A 14,291-nucleotide genomic window follows, 5' to 3' on the forward strand; every position below is an offset into this window, starting at 1 on the left:
GGTGATGTGTATATTGCATCATATTGGCTTTCTACAATGTTGAAGGTGTACACTTTGTATAGTTGCCAAATGTGTTGAGGTATATAGTTTCCAATGTATATGGTGCACGTTTTGTATAGCCACAGGTGTACCTCCTTTTCCATGTCTTTTGTTTGTGTTATTGATCATATTCTAACATTGTCCAATTATTACTAAGCTTATCATGATAATGAATAATTCTGGGATCAAGATTTTGGCAATAAGAATTCCACATCCCTTGGCTTTACATGGCCCCAATGGATTTATGGGATGTACTAATACTTTGAAAAACTTGGAAAGCATCCATTCTTGCATGACATATACTGACAAAATATTGGATATTAGCCTCATCAAGGTTGGGAAACTTGAACTGCATTGGAACCCATCTTCCTTGGTAATGGCAATAATTATATTTTTGAATAAAGTTTGATGAGATTAGTCACATGATCAAAATTGATGAGTTCTTCATATTTATCTACCACCTCCACATGCAATGTTGCCAACTAGCTAGAATCTTCCCCTCTCTAGCCTTCATATGGTAGTAAACTAAAATTAATGTCCACTCTTATAGTGCCAGCAATTTGTTTTCCTCTCCCTTAGGGTTAGAGCTTGTGGCACTTCATTAGGAGAAGAAGTTTCAAAAAGGCGATGGAAAATGAATAGATTTTGTATGTGTCTCAAGAAGTAAAAGCCAAAACTAGAGGTGTATGTGTCCCAACTTCCCATCCGGTTGAGTCAAAATGGGCCCAATTGCAATCCTAGATGCATCCACATGCACATGAAAGATCAAGTTCTAGTTTAGCTTCTTGAGGATAGGATTTTTTGCAAAGCTTAGAATGCTTCAATTTAAGGTTCATCCACTCAAACTTCATGTCATGTCTTGTTAGCTAATGAAGAGATTTGACTATGCCCACATCCTAATGGGCAAACTATCTATACAAGCTAAGGATTCTCATGAATGAGTGCACTTTCTTGACAATATTTGAGTCTTTCATTTTTCGTATGTCATTAAATTTTGACTTTTTAGTCATTATGCATTCACCTAAGATCCTCTGTCCCACCAACACTCTTGAGAACAACTGAATACACATTGTAGGAATTTAAGGTGATTTATGTTTTGGAACTTCTAGAACATCTTTTGTGACATTACAAGTGTGCATGCTTTGTACTATACATAGAGAAATTATCCAAGACATGGCAAGGAACTCATCGATGTAATTGTGGAAGTTTCCCACCATGAAGCACTAAAACATATAGGATGCATTCATCAACCCAAATGGCATCACTATATGTGAATATTCTTGCCATTTGGTGATGAAACTCTTCTCCTCCTAATCTTCTTTGGCCAACATGATTTGATTGTACCAAGTGCATCCTTCCTTGAACGAATGCATATCATGGCTAGCTACTTTTTCCCAAATGGTGTTTATGAATGGTAATAAGAATGGGTCTTTCATTGTCTTAGGTAGTCTATACAGACTCTCAACTTGCTATTTTCCATTGGTACAATTATGATTGGGAATATCCAATTGCTTTGGTAGAATTGCTAGATGAAACCTACCTTTATTAGCTAGTCAATGTTTTCCTTTACCAAATACATGTACTATTGACTTGGCTTAGCATTTAGAATGAGTGTTATTTAGTATTGAATCAAATTTGGTGGTACCCCTTCAAGTCCTTTGTATTCCCATTTGAATACACCCTTATACTCCAAAACAAGTTCTTGGGCTCTCTTGAGGAATTTGTTCACAGAGTTCTTTGTTGATTTGGATCAACCTTGGTGCTTCTCACAAATGGAAGGAGAAATCGAAAACATTCCAACATATAGTGTAGTCAACATTGGAGGAAAATTTTGTACTAGATATCATAGGGGAATATCGACTCAGCAACCATGAAAGTGCGGCAATCAAGGAGGGATTTTGATGGGTGCATGAGTCCCTATTCTTTCAAGCAAAGAATTACATGGTGTCCTTGTGAACGAGGGAGTGATCATGCATGCCAAAACACAATCAATTGCATGGCGTGCATATTGCAAGTGGAAGCATCAAGAGTGGGGACCACACTGGCAAAAGGGAAGTTGATCTACATGAAGGTCGACTAGGTTCTCAACATCTTGTTCCCATTGATAGAGATGAGCTAGAGGTCCCCCTACAGATCAAAATAGTTGATTCGAAGCTGGTGCATGAAGGTCTAAGAGAATGGACAAGTGTCAACAAAGAGGAGGAAGAGGAATAGTGAAGGGGCGAGCTTTTCTCAAGCAGAATCGACAACGTCAAATCCCTCTCCTCCAACCTCAGTTTTGGTGCCCATCTCTTCTTCACCTCCCCCTATGAGTTTGGTGCAGATAAGTGCAAAAGTGCCAAGCACTCTATTGGTGGTAACTTTAGAGGTGGTGACAAGTTTTGCAGTGGTGCCTAGCCTTGCAAAGGTGCCAAGTTCCTATTTTATTGCAATTTCTATTGAATAGTCCCATTCACTTTTTGATACAGCTGCTACCTGAGTGTCAAGTTTGATTTTGGGAGGTTCCCATGGAGAGACAAAATAGGGAAGCTCTATTGTTACTTCCCATGGAGGCAAGCTCTATTGTTACTTCCCATGCTTTGCACCCCTTCCCTGCTACTTTGTCGATCTTGAGTACAGCAAACAGCAGCATCCTAGTCATCCCATGGAGTCCACCCACTTTTGCATTGTAGCCTAACCAATTGGAGGCTTGCGGTCAATTTTTAATCGATTTGGCTAACCAATGGGCCATGTAGCAAGAGACTAGTTAGAAACTTGTAGAGTTGCAGACTTAGAATGAATGCCTACAAACACAAAAGGCCAAATGGAGGCTCTATTTTTACTTCCCATGCTTTGTGCCCCCTCCCTACTACTTTATTAATCTTGAGTACGGCAAGAAGCAACATCCGAGTCATTCCATGGATTCCACCTACTTCTGTATGGCACCCCTACATAGTTGGAGGCTTGCAGTCAGTTTTTTATTTATTTGGCTAACCAATGGGCCATGCAATAAGGGATCAATAGCAACTCGTAGAGTTGTGGACTCAATATAAAAGCCTGTGAGCTCAGAATGCCACCGTATAGAGTGAGGTAGTCAATAGTCCAAGCAATGAAAACCAAGCAAGCCTCATGAAGCAATCAATGAAAATCAAGCAAGAAAAATCAACATATGACATTTGACTTTAAAACCCATCACATGTATCCAATAATTAGAAAGAAGAAATAGCCACAATTAGGCATAATGATTCAAGTAGTAGAATATCATATGTAAGATGTCATAGTACTACCCATTGTCTTGCTTAATATCCATGCAATTTAAAGTAATCTTGAAGACTAAGTTAAACTATTACATTGATTGATAATTCCAATATGAAAAACTCAATTTCAATTCAAAGTCTCTAAGTATTTATCATCAACAAATGTGCAAGGATCATTTTCCTTTTGCTTGGTCATTTGATCATGCTTCTCACCACTACCCTTTCCATTGCTACTGCTTAGCCTAGTAGATCACTCTACAAACACAATCTACATTGTAAATAGATTTAAATGACCAAATAGAATTATAGGCACGATCAATGTATGGACATTAAACGTTCTTGAATAAGAATATATTTTTATCGAATTGATTTATGTCTTTTATGCCAAAGTAGATAAACCAAATATTAGTCTAGACTCTACACATTAGACCACATATAACGATAATCATAACAATAGGTAAAAATTCACAATTAACAACTGAATTTTCATTTTGTAATGCAAGCAATCTCTTACTAGACTACATATAGAGTTCAATGTTTGATGCATATCCTATCAAAGATAGATGCAAAACAAAAATCATTGCAAACTATTGGCCACATTTCACAATGTCCTCAAATCATCTTAGACCATATCATTAAGAACACCATGATCTATACCTACCTTCTTAAACAATGTGTATCATAATTTAATTTTAAATAAGAAGCTACTAAATGCTATTCATCCTAAAGCATGGCAAGTGACTTCTATATAAATAACAGTAGAATTTGTACTCCATATTCCAATAAATATAATCTAAAATGGTATTTATTGATTCTATTATTTATGAAATATCACATCAATGCATATATACATGAATCATATGGGTGTTTGAGAGGCTAAATAGTATACTCATTACCATCCTAATAAACAAGATCTAATCGAGCTCTCTTGGCACTAGCAACCTACACAAGGGGCTCAAGAACACTACCCACCATAAAAGTATCATTATCAAAAGAGAAGCATGTATGCCCATTTGTTAAGATTCTCTCATGAGTCTAGGTAAAATATTACATCCATGTCCATTCATATGCCACCTAGAGGATCAAAATACATTCAATGAAAGTAGTGGATCCCTTAATTCTTATTGAAAATGCATGGTGGATCATGCTCCATGTCTCTTTTGAACCTCAAGCCTGATAAATGAGTCCACAAGTTACTCATTTTTTGTATATTCAACTTCTCATCAAAGGTAGGTTTAATATATACACTAAAATATTGGAGGTGTATGGCTTAATTGCATCATAAACACAAGCAATAGGGAATCATTTGAAACATGGAGAAAGGTATATCAAATACATTTGATCTCTTACATTCCACAATGATTCAAAGGAAGGAGATTTCTAAACAACATATCTTATCCTTCTTGTTTGGGTAACCATGTAGAATTTTATCTAAAACAACACGCAATGATGCACTCCAATAATTGCATGAAAACATATCATTCCATCTATGTAATGCATTCTCATTCATAGGCAAATTATACAATAGTCATGTAGATAAAGAGCATCCAAGCTTAAACTATGAAATAGTATAGAACTACAATAAAGTATTTCCTATCGCTAATGGGAAAATAAGGACTAACCACCATCTAATCATCCAATATTGTTGCAATCACAAGTATGCCACACCTTAAATGATCCTTTGAGAGATGGTACCATGAAGGTATACCATCTCCGCACATCTCAAAGCTAGGGGGAAAGTCAAGAAACATATTACTTGCATGTAGCCCAGCCCCTCCCCTCCCCCTCGCCCCTCCTACTATGGTCACCCTCACCACCCTCCTCCCCCCTCCCCCTCTGCCCCCCTCTCCACCTCTTTAGTAGGTTCTTTAGCCTCCCACCCCTCCCTTGCCTCGACACCCCTGCCAACAAGCAAGGGTAAGAAGATGTCCCCTTTTGCTTTCTTATCGTAGCATCTTGTCCAAGGAGGGAGCTAGAGGGAAGGGGCTCATTCTCTTGATCAGGAGCTCCCAATCTCCAGCTTGGGCATCCCTTACCACAGTACTTCTAGAGATTGGGACCTTGGAATCATCTGGAGATTCTGGACTCTTACCCTCTACCCCTAGAGGTAACGCTTGTGGTCTTGTAGCCCCAAAAAGGGGGTTCGATCAACTTAGTGGGCTCCTAGACACACCCACATTGGAGATTCCAATTTGCATCCACAGGGTTGGAGAAGGGGTCCCTAGTGGTGTTTGATGCTATTATGGGAGATCAGATTTCATGCATGATGGACGAGTGGATGGGGCCATAGGGACTAGACCTTTGGCATGCCCATGGTGTAGAGGTTACTTTTTAGTTATGCTTCACACGAGAGAAGCCGATGTGTGGTTTGGCGGCAGGAGCTATTAGGTTGCCGCTTGAGGCAAAGGTTGATCAAGCATACTATTGGCCACTCTAGAAGTGTGCGCAGTTGTTCGAGGTGGAAGTCTCCTTCAGGATGAAGTGGGCACGGAAGATTGGCATTGAGCCAGTGTCCACCTTAGTACGTCAACATACAGACATAGACTACTTGCTCTCCAAACCCCCTGCAAAGTCACATAAGGCAGTCTTTCTGGAACAGGCACCCACTCATAGGAGAGCCTTGTTTTCTAGATCCCTATCCTCATGAGCTATACCATAGTGAGTTGGAATGTGCACGGGCTCCACGACCATGCTCGTAGTCAACCACAGTACCTAATCCTTTGGTAGGAGTTGCAGAGGGTAGTGGTAGGGCAAATATTGGACATCCTTTTGATTTGGGAGCATATGTTCTCAGCATCAGACATCAAACGGTGATACCATCTACTCCCAAGGAGAGGTTTGAAGGAGTGGTCACCTCTAGCAAGACGAAATGGAGGGGTCTTCATCTCAATCTCATAGATAGTGGCTCTAGAGGTCTATGATCCAAGCTTATCCCAGGATGGGCAGTTTGGATGGGAGAGTCTAAGATTGGGATACTGAACGTGTATGCCCAATGTGCAAACATCACCGTCTAGCCTTTTGGAGGAGGCTATAAGAGTGTCTTCCAAATGTAGACTCTTGGATTGTTGGAGGGGACTTCAACAACCTGAGATGGTAGCCACCTTGATGATTATTTGGATGGGCGGTAGGTGAATAGGTGGTAGCTCAAATTTTGATCCGGCTTGCATGTGATTTAATTACCACTTAATTACCAATCATCGGCACGGCCGCTCCTTCATGATTATTTGGACGAAACCATCTGATGTAGGAAATATTGCCCATCCATATGATGCATCTGCATGCATGCAATTTAATTACCCCTAGCCACCTTCATGGCGGCTCCTTCATGATTATTTGGACGTCATGATGTTAATTACCAATGACCATGGTGGCATGTGATTGCATGGACTTGCATGCGATTATCTTTGGGACAAATTATTTTTTAGTGCAATTAATTACCAATCACCACGGTGGCTTGAGATTAAATAGTAGCCTATAATTCTATAATTTGATGGGCTTGCATGCTAGTGATTATTTTTGGGACAAAACAAGCAATCCAGTCTGGCATGCATGCAATTTAGTTACCAATTAATTACCAATCATCACTGGCATGGCAGCTCCTTCATGATTATTTGGATGTCCAAATTACTAGCCTCATCATCGTGGTGGCATGTGATTGCATGGGCTTGCATGTGATTATTTTGGGGGCAAAACAATTCTCGATTATTTTTAGTGTAGTCTCACTAGAGATAAAATAGTGCTCATGATTCTATAATTGGATGGGCTTGCATGCCAATGATTATTTTTGGGGAAAAACAAGAAATCTAGTCCCACTCACCGTGATGCCCTCACCTTTAATGAGAAGGCAAAATTATACTATTTTTAAGGCCTCTAATGAAGCTTTGCATAGCAAAGACAATCTGCAAAATACAGCATTGCCCGACCACTCAAGCATGTGATTAATTGGCGACTTGAATTTTGACTAATTGAAGATGGCTCATGATTATTTGGATGGCACCGTTGGGCCTCCATTCCTCGCATTGGCTCAGATTCTAGTTAATTTAAGGTGGCTTATTAAGATGGTTCATGGTTATTTAGATGGCACCACAAGGCCTTCATTCACCATGCTGGCTTGGATTTTGATTAATTGAAGGTGTCTTATTGAGATGGCTCATGGTTATTTGGATGGCACCACCTGGCCTCCGATATTAGAGTGCCACCGTTATTATTTAACCATGGCTTCGAGCATGATTTGGCTACTTTGCCTCCATGCTCTGCTACTTTGCTCCATGCTCCCTCCTCTAGCTCTCATGCGCCCCTAATTGGCTATCATGATCGACACTCCCTCCTCTATCTCTCATCCACTCATCTACTCCCTTGCTCATTCACTCCACTACTCACCCACTCTTTTCACCATGCCAAGATTTGCAAGAAATGCTCACCCCCCTTGATACAATGTGATCCCAATCTTGTTTACTTTCTCATACACAAAGCAATTCATCCAAGAAATGAGAAATGATTATGTTAGACCTTATAGCTTGTGAATAAATACAAGGACTTTCTTGAAGCCTCATGTGACAAGAATTGAAACTTGTGCACATTCCAAGCAAGCCTAGGGAGCACAGATAGCATGGCAAGGAATGAACCTAGAAGGGAAGAATCCAAGAGAGAAAAAGTGAGGAGGAAATTTCTCCAAAAGAAGAGAAAGACCTAAAAGGGACAGGACATAGATGAGAAGAAGCCAAGAGAATCAACGCATAGTGGAGAATATTATGGGATAGGTGCACAAGTCATGGCCTACAAGTGAGAGTAGAAGAGATGGATGTGTACTTTATTTGGCATTTACCGGCACAAAGGACGTGAAATTTTGAATGCAAGTGTGGGAGATGTTAAATATTTGGAACTAATGCAAAATGATAAATAACGAGAATGGCACACGTATAAATTGAGTTCTTTCTAGTGTATTTATAATTTATGGGTGAATTATGCTACAAACATCACCAAAGATCAAAGTTTTAAGACCACTATGTAGTAGCTCCATAAGTGTGGACTGCATTTTTCAAAATTACTCCTTTCTAACTAAAATAAAAAGAAGTTATTAAGCATGCCCCCAAATGTATGCACAAAATTGTAGTAAAGTATTGGATACCCCCTCAACCATAGCAAAGACTTGCAATCGGTTTCCTCCTTTGGTTTGTAGGAAGCTCATGTAGTGCACTTAATTCGAATGAACAATTCATGCTTCCATATATGTGTATTGATTTTTTTTTAATAATTTGGATATCCTATGCAATCCAAGATACATCCTTCTTTAGCATAATCATAATTTTCCAAAAATTTTTAAAGATTTATAAAGGGAAAGGAATGTAGTGCCTATATGTAAATAGGAATTTCAATATCATCTTTTGAACACACATCCTATGTAGGTCTTTCTAGTAGTTCACCGCACAAGGTCTAATATCTTTTCCTTTCACTACTCTTTTATATATTTTTCTCACTACATTGTTCCAATCATATAAGAGTCCTCACTACACACTCAATACTCACAATATCTTGAATCTAAAGTTTTGTCTTTACATTCTCAATTTTCCATCAGCTATTGGTAGATGACATTTCGACAAAGCACATTGCTTAAAATTTTTGATATAAGTACCATGCTTTATTAACATTGTACCCAAGTTTTGTTTTTACATTCTCATTTTTCCATCAACTTTTGATAGATGATATTGTTTATAAAATTCAACAAAGCACATTGCTTTTAAAAATTGATATAAGTACCCTGCTAAATTATGAATATCAATGGCATTTATTCACATTGTAATGGTTGCCATTATTATTTAATAATACACCTATCACAATGTCATATGTGATGCTTACAAGAACTTGTCCTTTTTTTGTGTTTCATTAGTCATTTTCAAGTTAATTTTATGAGGTATAATGTATGAATTTAATTAAATATATAATGAATAGCTTTTCCTCTATGTGTACATTAACATAGATTTGATAATCTAATATATGAGCATTGTCAACCTCGATGCTCATGCTTAAGCTCTTGCCTAACTCATTAACTCTAATAACTAATGGGAATCTCATGTGCAATGGGAATATCTATGCTATGTGCTAGGGAAAACAAGTTCGGTGGACTAGGATTAGAATAAAGATGTCCACAAGGCTCTTGTAGTGTTCCTTATAACCAAAGGAGAGGTCAATGCCTTCTTTGAATTCTTATGTTTCAATAATCTAAATAATTAGTTGTTGGACAAGAAATTGTGTGACCACTAAAAATGAGTTAAAAAACATTTGCACACCTCAATCTACTATGCATACTATATGGAACTTCCTTGAAACATTCTCCAATTGGAATTTCCTAGAGACATATCTCGTAGGTTATCTGTGTGCATACCTCATTTGAATGCTTATCCAACTTGTAAAAGAATCCTCTTTTGTGGTGGCCAAATCTAGAGCTTGCACATGGAGTATAGTAAATGATTAAACTTGGTAAAAGCATGCATGTGGCTTATATATTCCATCCCATTGTGTTATGCTTTGCAGCATCCATAATAGATACCGTGAGGCAGAAGTCCTTGAAAATGCTAGATGGATTTCCTAACCATTTTGTAGATAAGATATTCAAAAGTATGCCATGCTATCTTAGTAGAGAAAAGTTTGATCTCAAACCCCCAAAGCAAGTCAGTGGTGCAGAAGCCCGGGTGTTTGGGAGTGATGTAGGCAAAGGTGCTTAAAAAGGAGGGGGTTTATTTTTTATATTCATCGCAATGTTGAAACTTCTAGCAATGATACGAGTAAAATATCAGAGTTGGACCTTTGTTATCCCTTTTTGTTTCTATATTTAAGAGAGAGCCACGTACATGTTTGGCATTGTTAGAAAACGTGGCCAGATGCCACATGTCACCACCGAGATGCACCGAGTGCAGGGGATCCCACTCCCTGCCACATAGCCATGTAGAGCCTCCCCTTTTACCCAAAAAGAGCCGGGGGGAGGGGATCTCTCTTTCTTTATAACCAAGGTTCAGTGAATGTCACAATTGCCTATGGGATTGATCCCCAAGGTCTTCTTCCACGTGTCACTGTGTGAACCAAGAACCTTTTTAGCTTCCATTAACCACATGCTCCATGAGGGGGTTTGAGCCACACATAGCCCTATTTCCAACATCCCCCCATGGTTCAAACTCCACTAGCATGAGCTGGCCAACCAAACATACTAATCACCCACACAGGGCAAGACCAGCCTTTTTACAAACTCTGACCACCCACATAGGGATAGTCAAACAAATAATGTCAATCACCCACACAAGGCACGGTCGACCAATCAAATGCCAGTCATCTCAACACAAAATCATGGCATGCTGATGGAGGCCATCAACTCTCGTGTCCCACTATGACCAGACTGAACACTACGTAACAGTGTGCAGTTACGCACGCGTAGTGATTTGATTTGCTGCCGTCGCCTTGTACTGCAATCAAAGCACATGTGGGTCGCCACTCCCGCGAGTGCGCAGCTTGTTCAGGATTGGTATACAGTTGTAGCAGCCATTGTCATGTACACACACACATAGCCCTATATTTCCAACAAGCATCCACATAGAGTATTCTAAATATTGGGGACAAGAACCTTGATTTATTCCATAGCTTTGAACTTTGTGAGTTTCTGTGGAGCTCACGCGCTTTGCTTGACTCGTTAGAGTGTGAGATAATGAGCTGAGAAGGAATACTTTCAGCGTTGGAATCATTTTGAAATGTATTTGCAAGGCGTGTGCAAGGGAAAATAGGTGCCAAGGAAGCTATCATGCACAAGGAATAAATTAAAGAACGTAGTTGATAAGCACGAGAAGATCAAAGTATATATATTTATCGACTTAGGATTCCCTAATTGATTCGGCAGAAAGGTTGCGTTGAAGGAGTCAGCAATCATGCAGACTATGAAGTGCAACTATTGTGTTGAATTCTTGCAACTATTGTGTTGTGTTCTTGCAGACTATTGTGTTGAATTCTCGCAGACTATTAAATGCAACTCTTGTGTTGCATTCTTGCAGACTATTGTGTTGCGTTCTTGAGATAGTATACTATCTATTGTCGCACACTATTAAGTGCAACTGTTGTGTTGCATTCTTGCAGACCAACTGTTGTGTTGCATTCTTGCAGACTATTGAGTTGAAGGTGAACCATGGCTCAGCATCATGGATCCTCGTTGGTTGTGCTCATCATGCTCTTACTTGTACAAGCCTCCTCTACTAATGCAGGCAATGGCGACCGTCTTGTTCCAGGAACTTGCTCCTCTTCCATGACAGTGTTGCCTGTGGATGATGAACAGCACGCCTCGCCCACAAACACCTTCACTGGTTTGAGAGCGCAGCTCACTCACCGCGATGCCTTCATGGAATTCAGCTCCCATGAGCAGAGCCTGGAGAGGTTGACGAGAGCAGCCAAGGGGAGCAAGCTGCGTGCTCAAACGATCGCGGCGAGGAACGGCAGCAGGCGCGTTCTGGCGCAGCGAACCTCTTTGAGCAACGGTCCTCCGCTATCTGCCCCTATCTTCTCTGATGATGAGGGAGCATATTTGGTGACCCTCGCTCTCGGAACCCCGCCTCAACCCTTCAGTGCCATCCTCGATACAGCCAGCGACCTGGTCTGGCTACAGACCGACCCTTGCTTCCAGTGCTACAACCAAACCGGAAATGTCTTCCAGCCCTCCTCGTCTTCCACCTACAAGAATGCCTCGTGTGCCGACCGCTTGTGCATCGTCTTGCCCGCCAGCTTCTGCTACAACTCCTCGCCCTGCGAATACACCTACGGCTATGGAGTCCCTGAAGGAAATACGGTCACCACAGGCGTTCTTGCCTACGATACGCTCACCATCGGAGAATACTCATTGCCCAGCTTTGCTTTCGGTGCTGGATTCTTCAATTACGGGCCGATTGCCTTTCTAAGCGCTGCAGGCATAGTGGGCATGGGAGCAGGCCCGCTCTCTCTGCCTTCGCAATTGGCATATAATTCCTCCATCGAAAGCAATTCAAGTAAATTCTCCTACTGTCTGGTCACTTGGAACGACGCGATCTCCAAGACGAGCCCACTTCTGTTCGGATCCCTTGCCAATATCAACGGCACGGGCGTTCAATCCACGCCCTTCCTGAGCAACCCAGCCCATTCTTCCTTGTACTACGTTAATTTGCAGGGAATTAGTGTGGGTGGCACCCCCCTCGACATCCCCTCCGGTACCTTCGACATCTACACCGATGGTCGCGGTGGCTTCGTCATAGACTCAGGCTCTACCGTCACTCTACTTGTGGACGCCGCCTACACTCCGTTGCTGAACGCCTACTCGTCTGCTATCCACTTTCCTACCATCAACGGCTCGGCCCTCGGGCTCGACCTGTGTTACAACGCCTCCAACTCCCCGAATGCCACCTCCATACCTGCCCTTGCTTTTCTCTTCGACGGCGCGGACCTGAGTCTCTCTCCCCAGAACATCTTTTTTGATTATCACGGGTACTTCTGCCTAGCTTTTGGGAAATCGCCGGTGAATATCAGCGTCCTTGGAAATATTCAACAGCAAAATATCCAGTTTCTGTTCGACAATGGATCCAGCAAGAAGCTCTCCTTCAAGCCGGTCACCTGCGATACTCTTTAATTAGGCAAATTACTTCTGCATGGTTTATCAGCTCTCCTTGAAACTGCATGTGACGTGTATGCAGCCATAGAAGATATTTCTTTACTATATGTGTTTAGTTTAACACAAAAATAACACGTGACGTTTTTGTAAATGTCTAAGTAAGCCGTGACCTTTTCAGATATGTAGCCTACTTCTCCAAGGGATTATCTCATGTAATTCGTTTTTTTCCCCTAAAGGTGTTTCTATTTGGATTTTTTGCTATTTTGGTCCCCATTTTTTTCTCCCCCTTTCTCTCTCTCTCTCTCGCTCCTCCTCTTCTTCTTCTTCTTCTTCTTCTTCTTCTTCTCTCACCTTCCAGGCAGGCCTTTTGAATGTATTCAACTTGTTTAAAACAAAGCTTAACTATACAAAGGAACTCAATAGAGCCCCCAAGCAAGAAAATGGTGCATGTTCATAAGTTGGCAGTCGCAAACCTTGGTCAGAGAGCATACATGGTTGCTCATATAGATTCTCATTTATAGCACCAAAGGTATGGACATCTTAATTTAGATCCATGCAATTGCTTGAATGCAAGAACATGGTGAAAGGACTCCCCTTTGTCAAAGAGGGTGATTTGTGTGAAGGATGCCTTTATAGAAACAACATAAGGAACCTTTTCCCAAGGGTTAGGCCATAAGGTTGAGGCCACAAGAGCAAAGAGACCATTAGAGTTGGTGCATATTAATATTGCAAGGTATATGACCAATATGCCATCACTTGGCGGTAGTAAATACTTTGTTACATTTATTGATGAGACCATACAGAAACGCTATTTGGCTACACCATGAAGAAAAGGTTTAAATTGTTTGCAATGTTCAAAGAGTTCAAGGCCATCGTAGAAGCTCAGCCAGTTGTCGAATCAAATGCCACAATGTGAAAGAATATACACTCCAAATTCTTTACTAAGTACTGCAAGCAATGGGAAATACACATAGGATTTTCCTTTCCTAAAACATAGCAAGAAAATGGAGTAGTGGAATGAAAGAGCCACACCATTGTTGAGTGTGCAACGAGCATCATGCAAACAAAGGACATGCTGAAAAGTTTGGACCAGAAGCAGTTTGCACAATGGTTTATTTGTTATACCAGTCCCCTATGAATGCTTTACATGACATGACACCAAAGGAAGCATGGAGTGGATGCCTAGCATCTCATAGTATTTGGATCAACTACATGTGCTCATGTATCAAAGGACAAGAGGGGTAAGTTTGATGCCAAGAGTGAGAAATGCATTTTCGTTGGGTATGCAGAGGAACATAAACCTTACAAGTTGTACAACCTTGCAACTCATAAAATGTTTACTTCCCATGATGTGGTGTTTGATGAGAAGGTAAATCATGCTCTTTCCATCATGTTTATGTAGAATT

General features: G+C 40.7%; 1 pseudogene; it reads left to right on the forward strand.

Annotated features, from left to right (window-relative positions):
- Positions 1-11,439: 11,439 nt before the first annotated feature.
- LOC147905548 (aspartic proteinase nepenthesin-1 pseudogene) lies at positions 11,440-12,911 on the forward strand (annotated as a pseudogene).
- Positions 12,912-14,291: the final 1,380 nt, after the last annotated feature.

Source organism: Dipteris shenzhenensis, chromosome 1 (genome assembly GCF_047967505.1).
Source record: "Dipteris shenzhenensis isolate YYH24624 ecotype China chromosome 1, Dip_SZ_1.0, whole genome shotgun sequence".
Lineage (NCBI taxonomy): Eukaryota > Viridiplantae > Streptophyta > Polypodiopsida > Gleicheniales > Dipteridaceae > Dipteris > Dipteris shenzhenensis.